Here is a 17,169-nt window from a genome sequence, read left to right on the forward strand (position 1 = left end):
AGTCCTTCTTACTCAGGAATTATTCAGGTATACTAATAAGCATAGCATTTCCTCATGAGAGCCACAAATAGTGTTGAAAATCCACTCTATGCCATTGATTGTACTAGATCCACTGGTAATGAGAAAAGACACATTTCACTCACTTGGAGTGTATGTCATTGTGGAGGTGATGGCATATTGAAAAAAAGGTAGGAAATAAACAGTTCCATCATAAGGGGAAGCACCTACTGGGGGTAATTCCAGGCAGAGAGGGCAGCATGTACAAAGGTTCAGTGGTGAGAAGAGGGAGCAAGGCCTTTGGAATAATGAACTCCAGTTGTTCCTCATAGGTGCAGCAGAAATAGCGAGAGGTCAGGATTATGGAGATTGGTAAGGCGAGATCATCCAAGGGCCTTTTGCTTGGTAAGCCATTTTACTTTAATCTTGAGTGCCATAGGGATTCATTGACGGATTGATACAGGGAAATGAAATGTTTTTTTTTTTTTTTTTTTTTTTTTTTTAGGGGGTGGGGAGACAAGAGTCTTGCTCTGTTGCCCAGGCTGGAGTGCAGTGGCACAACCTCGGTTCACTGCAGTGTCTGCCTCCCAGGTTCAAGCAATTCTCATGCCTCAGCCTACCTTGTAGCTGGGATTACAGGTGCACACCACCACACCCAGCTATTTTTTATATTTTTGGTAGAGACGGGGTTTTGCCATTTGTCCAGCCTGGTCTCGAACTCCTGGCCTCAAGGGATCTGCCCACCTCAGCCTCCCAAAATGCTGGGATCACAGGCATGAGCCACCGTCCCAAGCCAATTCATTCATTTTAGAATGAATGCCCTGTCCTGGGGTGAATGGACTAGAGGAGGGCAATACTGGAGGCTGAGGCAGGTTTAGCCTGTGGAAGTGATCCAGATGAGATGTGAACTGAGGGGTAGTGGCGGAGGGGATGAAGATAAGCGGATTCTAGGAAGTGACTGACTTCTAAGGGAAGGAGGAGTCACCCCAGGTCTTACAAAAGACCTGGTTTGGTCTCCTGTGGATATCCAGGCTCCCTATGATCCACATCATCCCATTACCATAAACTAGTTAGTAGACTTTCTATATTGATGGAACGTGAATATGAGAATGTTCATAGCAGCATTAGTCATAATAGTCCCAAAATAAAAACAGTCCAAACATCCATCAGCTGATGAATGGATAAGTAAAACTTGCTGTATACTTCAGTGGAATATTATTTGGCAATAAAAAGAAGTGAAATACTGATACATGCTACAAAATGGATGAGCCCTGAAAGCATTAAATTTAGTGAAAGAAGCCAGTCATAAAGGCCATATATTGTATGGTTCCATTTATATGAAATGTCCAGAATAGGCAATGCTGTAGAGATAGAAGGTAGATTAATGGTTGCCTAGGGCTGGGATTGGAGAGTGGGAGAAAATGGGAGTGAGTGCTAATGGATATAGGGTTTCTTTTTATAGTGTTAATAATGTTCTAAAATTGATTGTGGTATTGGTTGCACAACTCTGAATATACTAAAAACTATTGTACATTTTATTTAAATTGATGAATTGTATGGCATGTAAATTATATATCATTAAAGCTATTATAAAGATATGAATATGGGAGTAAAGTCTAGAAAACAGAAAACTGGCTGGTAGAATCAGGCATATGGAATACATCAAAAATGACAGTGAGGAAATAGCAAAAAACTGGAAAAAATTTAAATGTCTAACAGAAGGATGGATAAATTGTAGTGTATTCATTTTTTAAAAAATGACAGTGAGTACCCTGATAATTAAGAAATTCACGTAAAAGTATGAAAAGTGTATAAACATGACCTAAAAATAGCATTTGTGGGAACATTTAGTTTAGAAGTAATTTTTTTTTACTCAACTGTCTGGCCCTTAATACTGCTATTAACATTACCAAAGAACACCATTTAGGAAGGTAAAGAAACCATGTATTTTAGCAAATATTTTATTTTAAAATGTAGGGATTTTATTTTAAAAAAAGTTTCAGGATTAGTTTCATTTAACCGAAAGATACAGCTACATCTTTAGAACATCTTTACAGAAGAACCAGTAAATATTTTCTCATCTGAATTGTGAGTTTCTTAAGGTTAGGGTAAATAGAGAAAAGAAGAGATTATTACTTGGAAAAACAGAAAAGGCAAGAGATAGTACTAATGTATAGTAAAGTTTCAGAAGGAAATTGGACAGTTAAGGATCACTCAAGCTTTAGTGACTTCTGTCATTTGTGCTTTATTGCAGAAATGTTATACAGACCATTTTTGGGCATTTGTCTCATTTTGTTTTTGCGTAATCACGAAGCAATTAGGAAAAAAAACAAAAACGCCTGCTTTAGATGAAGAACCCGAGGGAAAAAAAATTAAAGAGCTTGCCCATGGTTGGGACTGGGGAATGAAGGATAAAACACAAGATGGAGAAATCTAGGTTCTGCTTAAATGGGGTCTTAGAAATTGTTTTTTAAGAGAAAGTATTTGTGCTTTAGTATACTTACATTTTATTATGTTATTCATTCTGAAATTATTTTACTTAGACGAGACAGCAGAATGAAAGTGGCTAGTAAAGAATGAAAATAATCAGAAAATTTAGAATGCCATGTAGATGATGTCTGTTTTTTAAAGGTCTGTATATCAGAATTTGAGAGAATTGTTTTGAGACTAATGGGTGTATATATTAGTCCTCACGCTGCTATGAAGAAATACCCGAGACTGGGTAATTTATAAAGGAAAGAGGTTTAATTGACTCACAGTTTCACATGGTTAGGAAGGCCTCAGGAAACTTAACAGTCATGGCAGAAGGGGAAGAAAATATGTCTTCCTTCACAAGGCAGTAGGCGAGAGAAGAATGAGAACTGAGTGAAGGGAGAAGCCCCTTATAAAACCATCAGATCTCAGTGATAACTTACTATCACAAAAATAGGATGGGGGAAACCACCTCCCAATTCAATTACCTCCCACAGCGACCCGCCTAGACACCTGGGGTTTATGGGAACTACAATTCATGATGAGATTTGGGTGGGGACACAACCAAACTATATCAGTGTACTTAAAATTTGGCATTCAGAAGTTTTTGCTGCCATATTTTGAATTTACTTCTTAAATCGCCTCAATTTGCTATTCTTTAATGTTAATCTTTTTTTTCCCCCTAAGAGCAAGTTTCTCATCTTGAAGTCTGGAGGATTTATTTGTCTTTCCTGAGAATTTCCTTTCTTTATCTTTTTAATTGCAGTGCTGTTATGGGTCCTGTCCCAAATTTCTTCCTTAATTTCTTTTTCTCTTTTCATTTAATTTAGGCATATTCGTTTTACATTAATGATATGTGCCTCCTTTTATCTTGGAGGAAGAAATTGGTATTCTTTGAGTGTATTGTGAAATTCTTCCATTAAAATTAACAGCAAATATTGAAATATGTCTCTGATAATTAGGGAATCATTCATAGAAAGAGGAACAATTCTAGATGTTTTCAAAGGTCATCTCAGTCAATATTTTACCTTACAGCTAAGTGGACAAAAACTTTGCAAAGTTTAGTATTTTTTGGCCAAACTATTTCTGCTATACTACCAGCTACATGGCCTTTATAGTTGTTGAAAGTGTTTAAGCATAAGAACCATCGTCTATCTATATATCCATGACACAAGATTTTCAGTGCACTTTTAAAAATTAACACATATTCTACTGTTGGTTGCATCTGTTCCATCCTAGTTCTCTAGAAGAACTGCCAGTTAGAGTCTAGTTCTTTGTGTTGGTGTTCTAATTAATCAGGAAAGCAAAATTTGCTTTTATGTCTTTGTGAAAGCCCTTGCTAATTAGAAACATTAATTCAAAATTTTTTTCATATTTTCTCCGCAAAGCTTGTTCTTCTTTGGTTAGCTGTTCTTTGTTTTTTTAATTAGAGTAATACTACATAGACAACCTGTTTTAATATGTCAGATTCCTACATATAAAATAATTTAAGTAGGAGTTGATCATTTGTATTGCTAAAGATTATTCAGTTTTAAAAAAGGACTCAGCAGGTTTCCTTTTAAATATTAGATTTCTTTCGCATATTGAAAATAAAATTCAAATTTACATGATTTATATAGTATTTTTAAGAATACAATTCTTTAATAAGCTGAACAACTATATATAAGTACTTATTTCTTTTTAAGGACTATATTCTACTCTTAGATGATTTCTCATTATACCTACTGAATTTATGGTGATAATTTCAGTTTACTGGAAATTTCCTGTGGTTAATTAAGAATACAGTTTTGCAAGTAAAGTTTGATAACTCTAAATGAGAGAAATAAAACTTGAGAATTAGAGAATTTTAGAAGATGGCATATTTGTACTTATTTTGATTTTTGGAATATCTGATAATTTAAAATAATCAGAACTACAGATGAACCTACTGGCTGGGTAAAGATGCCTTTTGATTAGGTATATATGAGTTTTTTATGTGCAGAAATTTTAATATATTTAATTGTAGTGTAAATCTGTTAGGTCTGGAAATGGTATAACTTACTGTGCCAGTTCTCTAGCCGAAATCTTAATTACGGGAGATGATGCCTCAGTGTTTCTGTTGTGGACACTAAGAGGTGAGACAGTGGAGTGAGCGAGCATCTTCAGTGGTAACAGAGTTCACGAGTAGCGATGAGATTGAGGTCCTGATTATGAATACTTTTCAGTTCATATTTTATGGGATTGTTGCGTTGCAGGCCACAAGTGATTTTGTAAAGGAGTCTTAGAATAATTGCTGTGTTCTATAAGCAGTATCTTTCGGAGTTATTTTGGAAGAAAATCATTTTGCTAAATATGAGAATAAATATTTGCTTGATCATTAAAGACTGTATTTGTAATATGAATGTAAAACAGATTTGTGGATAGAGCTAATGTTGAGCCAATTTATGATGGGATATTACCAAAATTATTCAGAGAATTTTTCAAGGATGACATAAAGCAAAAGAATTTTGTGATTGGTAATTAGTTTTAAAAAAAAAACTGTAAATTTTTGACCCTACTTAAAAAGCCCTGGAGTTGTGTAAAGCACCTACAGATGGCAAGATTGAGCACACGGTAGGTTCTCGCCCTTCACAGCAATTACAATCAGCTGAAGCTCTGTAGGCTTTGGAAACTTCAGTATCCTAGTGGAGTAGATATGGATCTGAATTATTTTTCAGGTGCTCATATGTATTAGAGAACCACCAAGCACTTTTAACCAAAAAACAAGTTTTTGTTGTTGCTTTAGTTAAATGTTTCCCTGATGTAAGGTTTTTTTTTTTTTTTTTCAAACGTGAGAACTTTATACTACCTGTGTTACACTACACTGTGATTTACTGTGTACAGATCGGTGTCAATGAAATAAAGAATAAAACTGTATACTAGGCAAAGAACTTCATTAACCTTTGTTTCAAACTTTATTCACAGACTTCTTCGGCTTAATTAGCTGCAAAGAATGAATTGCATATAAGCAAAAACTGAAAAGAGCTGTAGTGTCCAAGGGACTTGAGCTTAAAAATATTAGAGATCTAGATTTTATCAGACCCATAAACAAAAATTTCTTAAAAAGCAGTCATAATATAAAATAGCAGCTCCCAGTAACTTCTTCAAGTTTTGTCTTCAGAAGTTGACTCACTGAAGTTGACTCACTTCAGTTTGCCTCATTCTTGGAAGCCTCATCCAAATTCTCCACAAGATCTGGAACTTCATCATCATCATTCTCTCCAGTAGTAAGTGGTGCTTTTCCACCCACAGATTGTTTGGACAGTGCTTCAGCCAGTCCTTAAACTAGTCAGACTGCCTGCACCAAGCTGGTTTAAGATTCTGGGTAGCATTTCTGTCAGCTGCTTTGTCTCAGTATAGCCTGTAATGGTGAAAGTGTTCACTGCCAGAGATGTCCGAGCTTTAGGGTTGTTAAAGTGGATCACTGTTGCTTGGTTTGTAAACATATTCACCTCTTCAATGCCAGAGATTTCTAACTTCTTTAAGGAGAATTGACGTTTTTTATCATTTGCTGTGGCTGTTCTGTGAACCACCACCTTTCTGTGAGCAGTTCCGCCAATGGGCACTTTTGCCTGCAGTTTGGCGAGTTTTTCCTGGTTCATGATTGTTTCTTTCATCTTGTCGCAGCAGATAAGGGGCTGCGCGGGGGACTAGGGTTGGTGCTCAGGGGGTCTCGGGGGAACCAGCTGAGATTAGGTGCACACACACGGGGACGCAAGATGGCAGCTCCCTGTTCTAAGTTTTTTGGCATCATGTTGCAAGTTAAAACCACTTACACTGAAATTTCTGAGATGTCTGCTCACTGCTTTAGGCTACTCTTATCATCATTTAAAAAATTATAGGTGTGCCTTGGCAGCATATAAATAGGTACTGATTCATTGTTTCATCCATTGAAATAATTTTGGCAGATTTATATACACGGTCATTAAATCAGTTCACAGATAAGTTTTTAAAATAGAAAATATCAAAGATAAAGTTATTTTCTTAGTAAAATACCTAAGTAGCTACATACACTGTATAATTTGGCTTGTAATTAATTTATTTCACTGTTAATATTTCTGATGGTATTAGAGATTACTTTAAAAATGAAGATGAAAGTTTTCTTCACTGTAAATATTAAATTATTACTTTATAAGTGTTTAATAAATCTCTACATATTGAATAATAAAGGGATTATTATTTTACATCTTTAAAGAGAATTTTTATTTAGGAAATTAACATTCAGCCTAATGTTATATCTAACATGGTGTCCTTTTGTACAATTGTATCAAATAAAGAATAGAAACTATATTATGGTTTCTAGTGATGCCCTAACCACTAGTGTTTCATTTTTCTGGTGTTGCCTCTTACATGCACACTCCTTGCTCCCCTTTGGGTTGACTTATAATCTGACTTTTGTGACAGATGTTAGGAGGTGGAGCAAAGGAATTTCAGACCAATCAGTTAAGAGACTGCTGTGGGGTAAGAAAAAAAAATTAGCCTCTTAAAATTACTCTTATCAAAGGAAAAAAAGTTGGAAGCACATGATAGTATAACCAGAAACATGACACAGAAGAATTAAGGGAAGAGTAGAGGAGACACGTAGATAAGTTAGATAGTTACTGCTGAGAAGGTTTTTTAGGTGGGGGTAGGGGTTTCATGTTGAAGCCTGTGCTTTGCTTTGAGTGAATCTGGCTTAATTTCTGTAAACATCCCTCCTTCTAGGATGAATCAGTGCATTTTAGCCATGTCTATACCTGTAGCAGAATAATGGTGATGAAAATTTACAGGCAGTTTAAAAAAAGGAGAAGAAAAAGTGAAAAACCTTGATGTTTCAAGGATCCCACAGTTTCTGCCAAGTTTGAACACATTCCAAAATCCAAAAAAAGTGTGTACTTTTGAAGCTTTATTTTTCAAGTGTTTGTATGTACATTTCCATAAGTTGGAAATCAGTCAACAATAAATACGTACTTTAAAATATTTTTTACTTTGGTAATTACACATGTGTGAAGAATTCCTACAATTTTTCAATCTCTTTATTCAATTTACTGGGATATCTGTACAGTTTTTCCTATGGAAAGTAATTTCAGTGGAGAGATTTAGCTAGGAACTTCATTAGGCAGCCTGTGTGATTCAGGAGCAAAGGAATAGCCTGTTAATTTAATGTGTAGAAGGTTGTGTTTGCAAACATGTGGGTTGAGGGCAAGTATGTAGGCACAAGCGGTCAGAAGCAAATGATGGATCTGGTGGCTCTGGTTTGCTAAGGCGTTTCTGTCTGTCTCAGTCGTGCAGGACCTGGCCATCCTGTACTGTTGCTGACTGAAGGCCAAAGCTTCGCAGAGCAGAGTGCTGACATGTTTCTCATTGTACATTTGATGTTGAAAGCACTAACATGTAAGCTCTGGAAAGCATTTAATCACTGTAGTTTCTAAATAGTCAAGTCTAGTGAGAGCAACTTTTAGTAATTTACAACTTAAAAAGTTGAGTGTTTTTTCCCCTAAAAATCTTACTTTATTAAAGCATTTAATTTTAAAGGAGGAAGAACTTCTTAGTTTTCCCATTAGAGATTACAAAAGAGCATAATGACTGCTTATTACACAGTCTTCACATAAGCATAGCAGTTTAAATTTACAGTCAGGGTACCCTTTATAGCTACATTTAGTCAGTTGAAATATGTAAAACATTAATACTAATAAGCTCAGTGTGTTCCACAGTACTCTGGTGCTTACCTTGTTTATTATTTTTTGTTAACTCAAAGACATAGCACATCTGTCATTTACTATACTGTATCTTGCTTAGAATCAGGACCAGAAATGAATGTTTATTTGAAAGATGGCAAACAAAGATCTCCTTCTTGGTTTAAAAAGATGTTTGAAAACAGCATTTGCCTGTGTTGCGTTTTTAATGAGCCAAGATGTATTTTCAACATATATCTTACCCTCTATTGCATATTACAAACAAACAAAAAATTAACAAAGTTAGCATTCTAAAGTATGTTCATAGAATTTCAATGCTAATTTAATGTGCTTTGAAAATTCATATAATTCATCTTTTTCTTTATATTTAGACTAATTGCTCATACGTATGTGTTCAAAATAAATGAATTTAAGCATGATTTTATATGGTGTTTTTAAAATAACTATGCAAACATATTTATTTCAACAGACAATATTAATGTCTGTTGATTAGGCAGATTTCAAAATCGTTTTCCTTGTGTACCAGGAAAGTAAATGGAAGTTTCTTTAATGAGAGCAACTCAAATATTTAATTTCAATCTGGTTGTTGTTATTGTTAAAGGGATAGGGAACCAAGGTAGCAGAAAAGACTAAAGCAGAATTTTTTTATGGTTTTTTTACTTTTAAAGAAAACAATACATTTATATAACAAATAATGGGATTATAGTGGCCGCTGTGCCTACCTGCTACCCCCTCACCCCCGCCAGCCACCCCGACTACAGCACACACTATCTGGGACACTGCTGAACAAAATTACAGGTTTAGGATTTGATGTACATCAATAAGTCGCCTGTCGCATGGCCGTCAGTTGCATGCCAGATAATGGTAGCATTATCATCTTTATTTCTTAGCATCTTTACTTTAGAGCTGGAAGAGACAGTAGGAATCACATCATTGAAGGACTACACTTTAAAGTTAGGACCTAGAGTTAGTAAACAATTTTTCGGCTGTTGCATAGTTGAGGGCCATGCTGGGACATGAATCCAAGTTTTTGCCTTCCAAGTTCAGTGACTCTTTTCATCAAATCATGCTGCTTCCCTAATGTTCTCTTTTCCTTTTTCTTCTTTTTTTTTGTCTCCCTGTTTTTTGAGACAAGGTCTCACTGTGTCACCCAGGCTGGAGTGCAGTGGTGAGATCACTGCTCACTGCAGCCTCGACCTCCCTGGCTCAAGTGATTCTCCCACCGCAGCCTCCCCAGTAGCTGGGACTACAGGCATGTGCCAGGATAAAATTTAAAAATGAGCCTGGCTAATTTTTAACAGTTGAGGTCTATGTTGCCCAGGCTGGTAATTTTTTAAATAAATGAAACATTTTTACTGGTTGCTGTTAGTCAATTAAAGTAGTATGTGTTGAATCTGGCAAAATTCATAATTAGGTTTCAGTAAATGTGTGTTATATGTATTTTTAAAATCTCTGATAACCTAAAGTATCCTTAAGCTACCAGATGGAAAATTTAAGTTTCAACATAGGCACATCTATGAATTTTTCTTACTGTGGATGAATTTAGGTTGACTTGCCTTAAGTCGGAATGCAAACATGTATATTTTGTATATTGATTGAAGTTGTTAGTTTGTCTTAGTGAAAAATTGGAAGTGTTCCTTAATGAAAATTAACATTTAAGTTGAAGCCACAACTTTGTTCCATATTTTTTCTTCCTGTATTTATTAGCTTAGTGCTACCATCATTGTTTTGACTATACTAAGCACTAGAAAGATGCCAGTGTGTGTGCTGTAGAAAAAACTTTGCACTCCCATGACTGTGGATCCCGACTGACATTCTTTTTTCTTTTTTTAACTTAAATTAAATTTTTTTTTAGAGATAGAGCCCCACTGTGTTGCCCAGGCTGGTCTTGAACTCCTGGTCCTTGTCCCAGATTTGAACTCCTGAACTCTTAGCCTCCCAAAGCAGTGGGATTATAGGTGTGAGCCACTGCACCTAGGCCACCCATCACTATTCTTTTATGGCAAGTATGCTTGCAGTTGTCACAAGAAGGTCCTGCCCATGTTTGCTTTAGAATATGTGAATTCAACTTGAAATATTATGCTGCTATTAAAAATTATATTGTCAAAGGCTGAACCAACAAGGAAAAATACTTCCATGGTACTGGTAGGTAGAAATGGTAGGATTTAATTTTATATAACTGATTTTAAAAATTACATTTTTGTTATAAAATTCTTGGAAGTAAATATATCACATAGTGTATATAGTGGAAATATGCATGTCCTCCCCCCTTCACTTTTCCTTACTTTCCACGCTTTTTCTAGTAACCACTTTCTGTATTAAAATAATAAATTTGAGGGAGAAAAATCTATAAATATTTATCTTTACAGACTAGCTGCGGAGACAACTGGGAAAGTTGTGTTTATAATTTTTCAAGCTCAAAAGAGACTACTAACCAAAATGATACTTGCTCAGTCTTATTAAGCATTGAAAATATATTTATAGCTTATTACTCCAGTAACTAGTGTTACTGTTACTCCATGTTAAAAATGCAGGATTTGTACAGAATTCATGTTAGGTGCTTTTCAGTTTTACTTGTACTAACTCATTTAATATTAATAAAAACCCGTGAAGCAGTAGTGACGGTTTTTGCTCTTGGGGCCTAAAAATATTAGTAATTTTTTTAAGTTAACATAGCTAATAACCATTGCAGCCCAGATTTGAACTGGTGTCACACCAGAGCCTATAATCTTAAGCATTATATAGTAATTACCTAAATTTTATGTTATGGTATAGAAAAGGTGACTTAGAAAAATACAGGGAAAAATAGTCAAATAAAAATAGTCAGACTGTACCTAATGTAAGATTTTGCCTGTAAACTGAATGGTAAATGTTCAAATTTCTGTTTGTTGCCATGTCATGTAAAAATGGCTAGATTGAGTATCATTAAATTTAGAGGGTACATGAGGAGCCCTATAATGTAGGCTAGATGGTCTACTTGAAATTATCTTTCTGGGGTGGATGTCAAAGATGGGCAGTGGACTTCTCAAGTAGCTGAAACAGAGAGATAATGAGAGGTTTTGAGCCACTGTGGATTAAGAGAGATGAGCCTTGTATATAAAGACAATGAGGATAGAGACCAAATTGTGGTTTAAAATATGAGCTCCAAATGAAGGTCCCAAGGGTAGGCTCCAAATTGTAGTCAATCTAAAATTGATTTTAAAAGCAGCTGCTTCTCTTGTGGGCAACTGCATCCAGCAGGAGCAGCAGGGATTCCTAACAGAGGTTGATAATTCTTCTGAAAAACCAGGTAGGCTAGCTAGTTGATCAATAATGAATTCCCACATATCCTGCTTCAAATAGGAAGTCAAATATGAAAAACGATTTTATGAAAGAGGAATTCAAAGTTTTCTTGATCATATTTATTATAATTAGCAATTTTGTTAATTTCTCTATTCTTTTCCAAATCCCATTTTCATTGGTGCTTTTAGCAAGGTTATAAATACCTAACGTTTGTGCCTTATGTGATAAATAGAATAAAGACATTTTAAATATAGAATTTTATGGCCTTGAGATTATTTAATATGTAATTCAAATATTTTAATTGAATATTTGAATATTTCTGTAGGTATTCCTTTCTTTCACTTACTAGTCAAAGACAGCATTTCCATCACCTAGCAGAAAGGAAATGGATCTTCCAACCTGGGTAACATGGCGAAACCCCATCTCTACAAAAAAATAAAAAATAAAAAATTAGCCGGGCATGGTGACGTATGCCAGTAGTCCCAGCTTCTTGGGAGGCTGAGGCAGGAGGATCACCTGAGTCTGGGAGATTGAGGCCTGCGGTGAGCTGTGATTGTCACTGCACTCCGCCTGGGTGACAGAGCGAGGCCCTATCTCAAAGGAAAAAAAAAAAAAAAAACCAGAAAGGAAACAGATCTTTATTAGCTCTTCTGGTGGGAAATGAGGATATTGGCATCTGTTGAAAATAACCTAGTAAAAGTTTGTTGGATTCATGAATGAGTGTGAGGCATGCTTCTAGCACAATAAAATACGTCTTTTTCTAATTTACTTATGCCTCATAGCAGTCATGAACATCTTCACAGGTAGGTGTAAATATTCTCATTTTATGGAGATTAATGTACAGAGAAGGTAATATGGCCAGAGGTGGTGCACAGTGGAGCCCAAGTTTCACACAGACCTTCTGACTCCAAGTCCATTGTTCTTGTATAGATGTATATATACATCACAAGAAAATGCTGTAATTGTTCAAAGTTCCAAGGATAGGCATTGATTATTTTGGGTCAAAAAATTAGAAGATTATGACTTATTTCAAAATTAATTTAGCCAGAGAATGTTGAACCCTAAACACAAAGTACTACGTTATTGCCCTGTGGGATAAATGAACTCCTTGTCTTTAAGAAGCACATAGTGTAGTTGAGATTGACATATACATTAACAAAAAGAGCAAAACAGTATTTAATTCATGTGTAGTATATATATAGGCATTCTGTGAGTGCCCCTAGAACTGTGTCTCCTGTCACATGCTAGGCATCCAATAAATATTGATTGATTGAATGAATGAGTCTAAATTAGAGTGTATTGGTTAGGGAGGCATTTATGGATTAGATAAGACTTGTGTGGCAAGGTCTTAGAAGACAACTAAAATTTAGATACTGTGAGAAAGGTGGTGTTAGAGAGGATGGCATTCCAAACAGGAGACACAGGATGACCAAAGAAGAGGTGAGAATGAGCAAAGCCCATGCAGGGCTTTGAATAGAGCAGTTTGGCTAGAGGGAGCCATTTATATAGAGTAATGGAAGGTACAGTTAGAAATAACCGCTTTGAGCCAGGCTTAAAGACCTTTACATGCTAGATTAAGGAGTTTTCATTGTATTGTTCAGCAATGGCTGCTGTCAAAGAGTTAAATTCCAGGAGCTAACAAGTGACATTACCAAAGTAACATTTTATGTAGATTGATTTGCCCTTGAAGCTGGGCATGGTGACCTGCACCTGTAGTCCCACCTACTCAGGTGGCTAAGGTAGGAGGATCACTTGAGCCCAGGAGTTTGAGGCTGCAATAAACTGTGATCGTGCCACTGTACTCCCACCTGGGTGACAGAGCAAGACTCCATCTCTTTTTGTTTGTTTGTTTTTGTTTTTGTTTTTGTTTTTGAGACGGAGTCTCACTCTGTCACCCAGGCTGGAGTGCAGTAGCGCGATTTCGGCTCACTGCAACCTCTGCCTCCTGGGTTCAAGCAATTCTCCTGCCTCAGCCTCCTGAGCAGCTGGGCCTACAGGCATGCGCCACCACGCCCAGCTAATTTTTGTATTTTTAGAGATTTTTGTATTAGAGACGGGGTTACACCATATTGGCCAGGCTGGTCTCAAATTCTTGATCTCGTGATCCCTCAGCCTCCCAAAGTGCTGGGATTACAGGCGTGAGCCACCACGCCCAGCCGACTCTGTCTCTTTAAAAAAACAAACAAAACAACAACAACAAAAAACTGAAGTTTCTGGTTTGCTCTTGGTACACAGGGTGAATTTGGAAATTGGGGAGAAAATAGATCAGAGGTGAAAAGACTAGTGAGAGAGGCTATGCGTTGGTTCAGAACAGTAGGGATGGCATTCCAAATGGACTGAGTGTCTCTGACATCAAAAAGATTTGTCAGAACCTGATTACTGATTGTTTTGAAGAAGAGGAAGTCAGTATTTTTTTAAAAAATAGAATTATATATAGGATAATAGTCTTAAAGTTGTTCTCTGAGAACTAGTGTCTTGTTAGTGTGCTCTAATTGAGAACTGCCATGCTATGTCATTCACTTAATCTGGATTTTAGTTTTTTGTTATTTTTTACCAGTTGAAAAATATAACACTTAACTGTTTCAGCTCGTGCTGTCATAACAAAATACCATAGACTAGGTGACTGAAACAACAGACATTTATTTCTCACAGTTCCAGAGGCAGGGAGTCTAAGATCATGGTGCCAGCATGGATCCCAGTGAGAGCTCTCTTCCTGTCTTACACATGGCGGCCTTCTTGCTGCATCCTCACATGGCAGGGAGAGAAAGAAAGAGAGAAGGGGAAGTCTCTGGTCTCTTACATGGACACTAATTCCATCATAAGGATCCCATTCTCATGACCTCCTCTAAACATAATTACTCCCTAAAGACCTCACCTCCAAATACTATCACATTAGGGGTCAGGACTTCAATTTATGAATATTGTGCCCCATAGACGTTGAGTCCATACATGTAATTTTAAGCCCTTTTTGGATTATTTATATCATTCTCTTCTTTTCTTAGAGGTAAGTGCTATCCAGAATTTATTGTGTATTATACCCATTTAAAAAATGTTTACTCTTTGTGTATTTGTTTATAATATTTAGTATTTTTTAGGTTTTAAAGCTCAGTTAAATAGTATACTATTCATATTATTCTGCAACTTCTTTTTTTCCTATAACATTATGGGGTTTTTTTGGTGATAATATCTATGTAGTTACAAGTCAGTCAAATGTTGTGCAGTATTCCATTTTGTGAACATATACAATTTATCAGTTTTTCTCTTGATCTGCATTTAGGTTGTTTCTAATTTTTTCCAATTTCAAGTATTCCGGCAGTGAACATTTTTGTTCATGATACCTTACATAGATATGACAGTTTCTTTAGAGTATTACCTATGAGGGTAATATCCCTAGACTGGGTTTTATGTGATTTTTAGCTTCATTAAATATTTTCAGTTTATTCCAATTTACATTGGAGCCTGAAGTATATAGGTTGACATTTGGTATAAGACTTTGTTGTTGTTGTTGTTAAGAGATAGAGTCTCATTCTGTTGCCCAGGCTGGAATGCAGTGGCACTATCACACCTCTCTGCAGCCTCTAACTCCTGGGATCAGGGGATCCACCCACCTCAGCCTCCTAAGGAACTGATTCTACAGGTGTGTACTACCATGTTCAGCTAATTATTATATTGCCCAGACTGGTCTGAAACTCTTGGCCTCAGGCGATCCTCCTGCCTCAGCCTCCCAAAGTGGTGGGATTAGAAGCATGAGCCACTGCACTCAGCCAATCCCTTTTTTTTTTTTTTTTTTTTGAGACAGAGTTTCACTCTTGTTGCCCAGGCTGGATGGAGTGCAATGGCATGATCTCGGCTCACCGCATCCTCTGCCTCCCGGGTTCAAGTGATTCTCCTGCCTCAGCCTCCCGAGTAGCTGGGATTACAGGCAGATGCCACCACGTCTGGCTAATTTTGTATTTTTAGTAGAGAAGAGATTTCTCCATGTTGGTCGGGCTGGTCTCAAACTCCCAATCTCAAGTGATATGCCTGCCTTGGCTTCCCAAAGTGCTGGGATTATAGGCATGAGCCACCACGCCTGGCCCACGGTTTTTTTTAAGACTTAATTTTTAATAACATGAGGGGTATGAAATGGTATTTCACTATTCAGTTTCATTATGCGTTTTCTAATTACTGTTGAGATTACACAGTGCACAGTGGCCATTCTGATTCCTTCTTCTGAATTGCCTGTTAATGTATTTTGCCCATTTAGCTGTAGGGTGATTGTGTTTGTTTGTTTGTTTTTTGAGATGGAGTCTCACTCTGCCGCCCAGGCTGGAGTGCAGTGGCGCGATCTCGGCTCACTGCAAGCTCCGCCTCCCGGGTTCACGCCATTCTCCTGCCTCAGCCTCCCGGTGATGTTTTTTATATTGACTTACAGATATTGATGTGTATTCCAAATACTTCAGGTGGAATTTTTAACCCTTGGTTAACTAGCTCTGTTAGTATGATAGAACTCTATATCAGATCAACTTTGGTGAAAAAGATGACCTTTTTTTGGAAAAAGGATCATACCACTTACATGAAACGGAGTAATCTGTTTGGTCACTACAGTTGTGCACCCTTATACATGGTTTCAGTTATCTGCGGTCAACTGTGGCCCAAATTTATTGCATGGAATATTCCAGAAATAATCCATGAGTTTTAAATTGCATACGGTTCTGGGCATTGTGATGAAATTTCCTGCCATCCTGTTCTGTCCTGCCCAGGAGGGGAATCCTCCCTTTGTCCCTCATCTCCACACTCTATGTGCCACCCACCCATCAGTCACCTAGTAGCCGGCTTGGTTATCAGGTCCACTGTCTAGGTATCGCAGTGCTAGTGTTCCAGTGACCCTTATTTGACTTAATAATGGCCCCAAGGCACAAGAGTATTGATGCTGGCAATTCGGATACTCTGAAGAGAAGCCGTAAAGTGCTTCCTTTAAGTGAAAAAGTGAAAGTTATTGACAAAAACAATCATAGGCTGAGGTTGCCAAAATCTATAGTAATAATGAATTTTCTATCTGAAATTGTAAACAGTATATTGTTATAATTCTATTTTATTATTAACTATTGTTGTTAATCTCTTACTGTGTCTAATTTATAAGTTAAACTTTATAGGTATCTGTGCATAGGAAAAACCGGTGTATATACAGTTCAGTAGTATCTGTGGTTTCAGGCATCCACTCGAGGATGAGGGGGACTACTGTACTTCACTTCCCTAAAGATAAAAGAAATACAATCTCTATTGCATCAAGGCTGAAATTACAGCAGCCTTCTCAGGCCTTCTTGCCTCGTCCCACATTGACCGCCACTGTTTTTTTAGCACTTGTGTCCACTGGCCCCGTTGTCCTTCCTCTATTAAATGTCCAACCTGTTTAAAAGTTGGTATTCCACTTGTTGAGAGACCTGGCCTTGCCTGGCAGCATGGGTGCTTGATTTTGCCTTTGAATCTTTCCCGCAGCAGTACCAGCCAAGCTCGTATTTGGGCTATGATTCAAGGAACTGCAATTAAGAGTAACCCTGATTCAACTTTCCCATCTTCTCTCCTCTTTGTAAAGGTACTTTAAGGTGTGTAAGTTTTAAAAATCCATATGGTAACTCCTGTAGGACCAGAGGACTGGACATGTTGATTATCCTGTGCATGTGCTTAATCATTAAAATTACATGAAAGTTAGTACAGTGAATATGATAATAGTTAAAAGAACCAA

At 36.9% G+C, this 17,169-nt stretch overlaps 1 protein-coding gene and 1 pseudogene across 9 annotated transcripts in view; one reads left to right on the plus strand and one right to left on the minus strand.

Annotated features, from left to right (window-relative positions):
• Positions 1-17,169, plus strand: part of NCOA2 (nuclear receptor coactivator 2) — a 295,300-nt gene that overhangs the window by 124,983 nt on the left and 153,148 nt on the right. The window contains exon 3 of one of the 9 annotated variants that reach the window (XM_063709220.1): positions 330-402. The exons of the other annotated variants lie outside the window; for them this stretch is intronic. The gene's annotated coding sequence lies outside the window, so the exon portion shown is untranslated. The remainder of the gene's footprint in view (positions 1-329; positions 403-17,169) is intronic. 9 annotated transcript variants of the gene reach the window in all.
• On the minus strand, positions 5,636-6,159 carry LOC101144601 (transcription factor BTF3-like; annotated as a pseudogene).

Source organism: Gorilla gorilla, chromosome 7 (assembly GCF_029281585.2).
Source record: "Gorilla gorilla gorilla isolate KB3781 chromosome 7, NHGRI_mGorGor1-v2.1_pri, whole genome shotgun sequence".
Taxonomy (NCBI): Eukaryota; Metazoa; Chordata; class Mammalia; order Primates; family Hominidae; genus Gorilla; species Gorilla gorilla.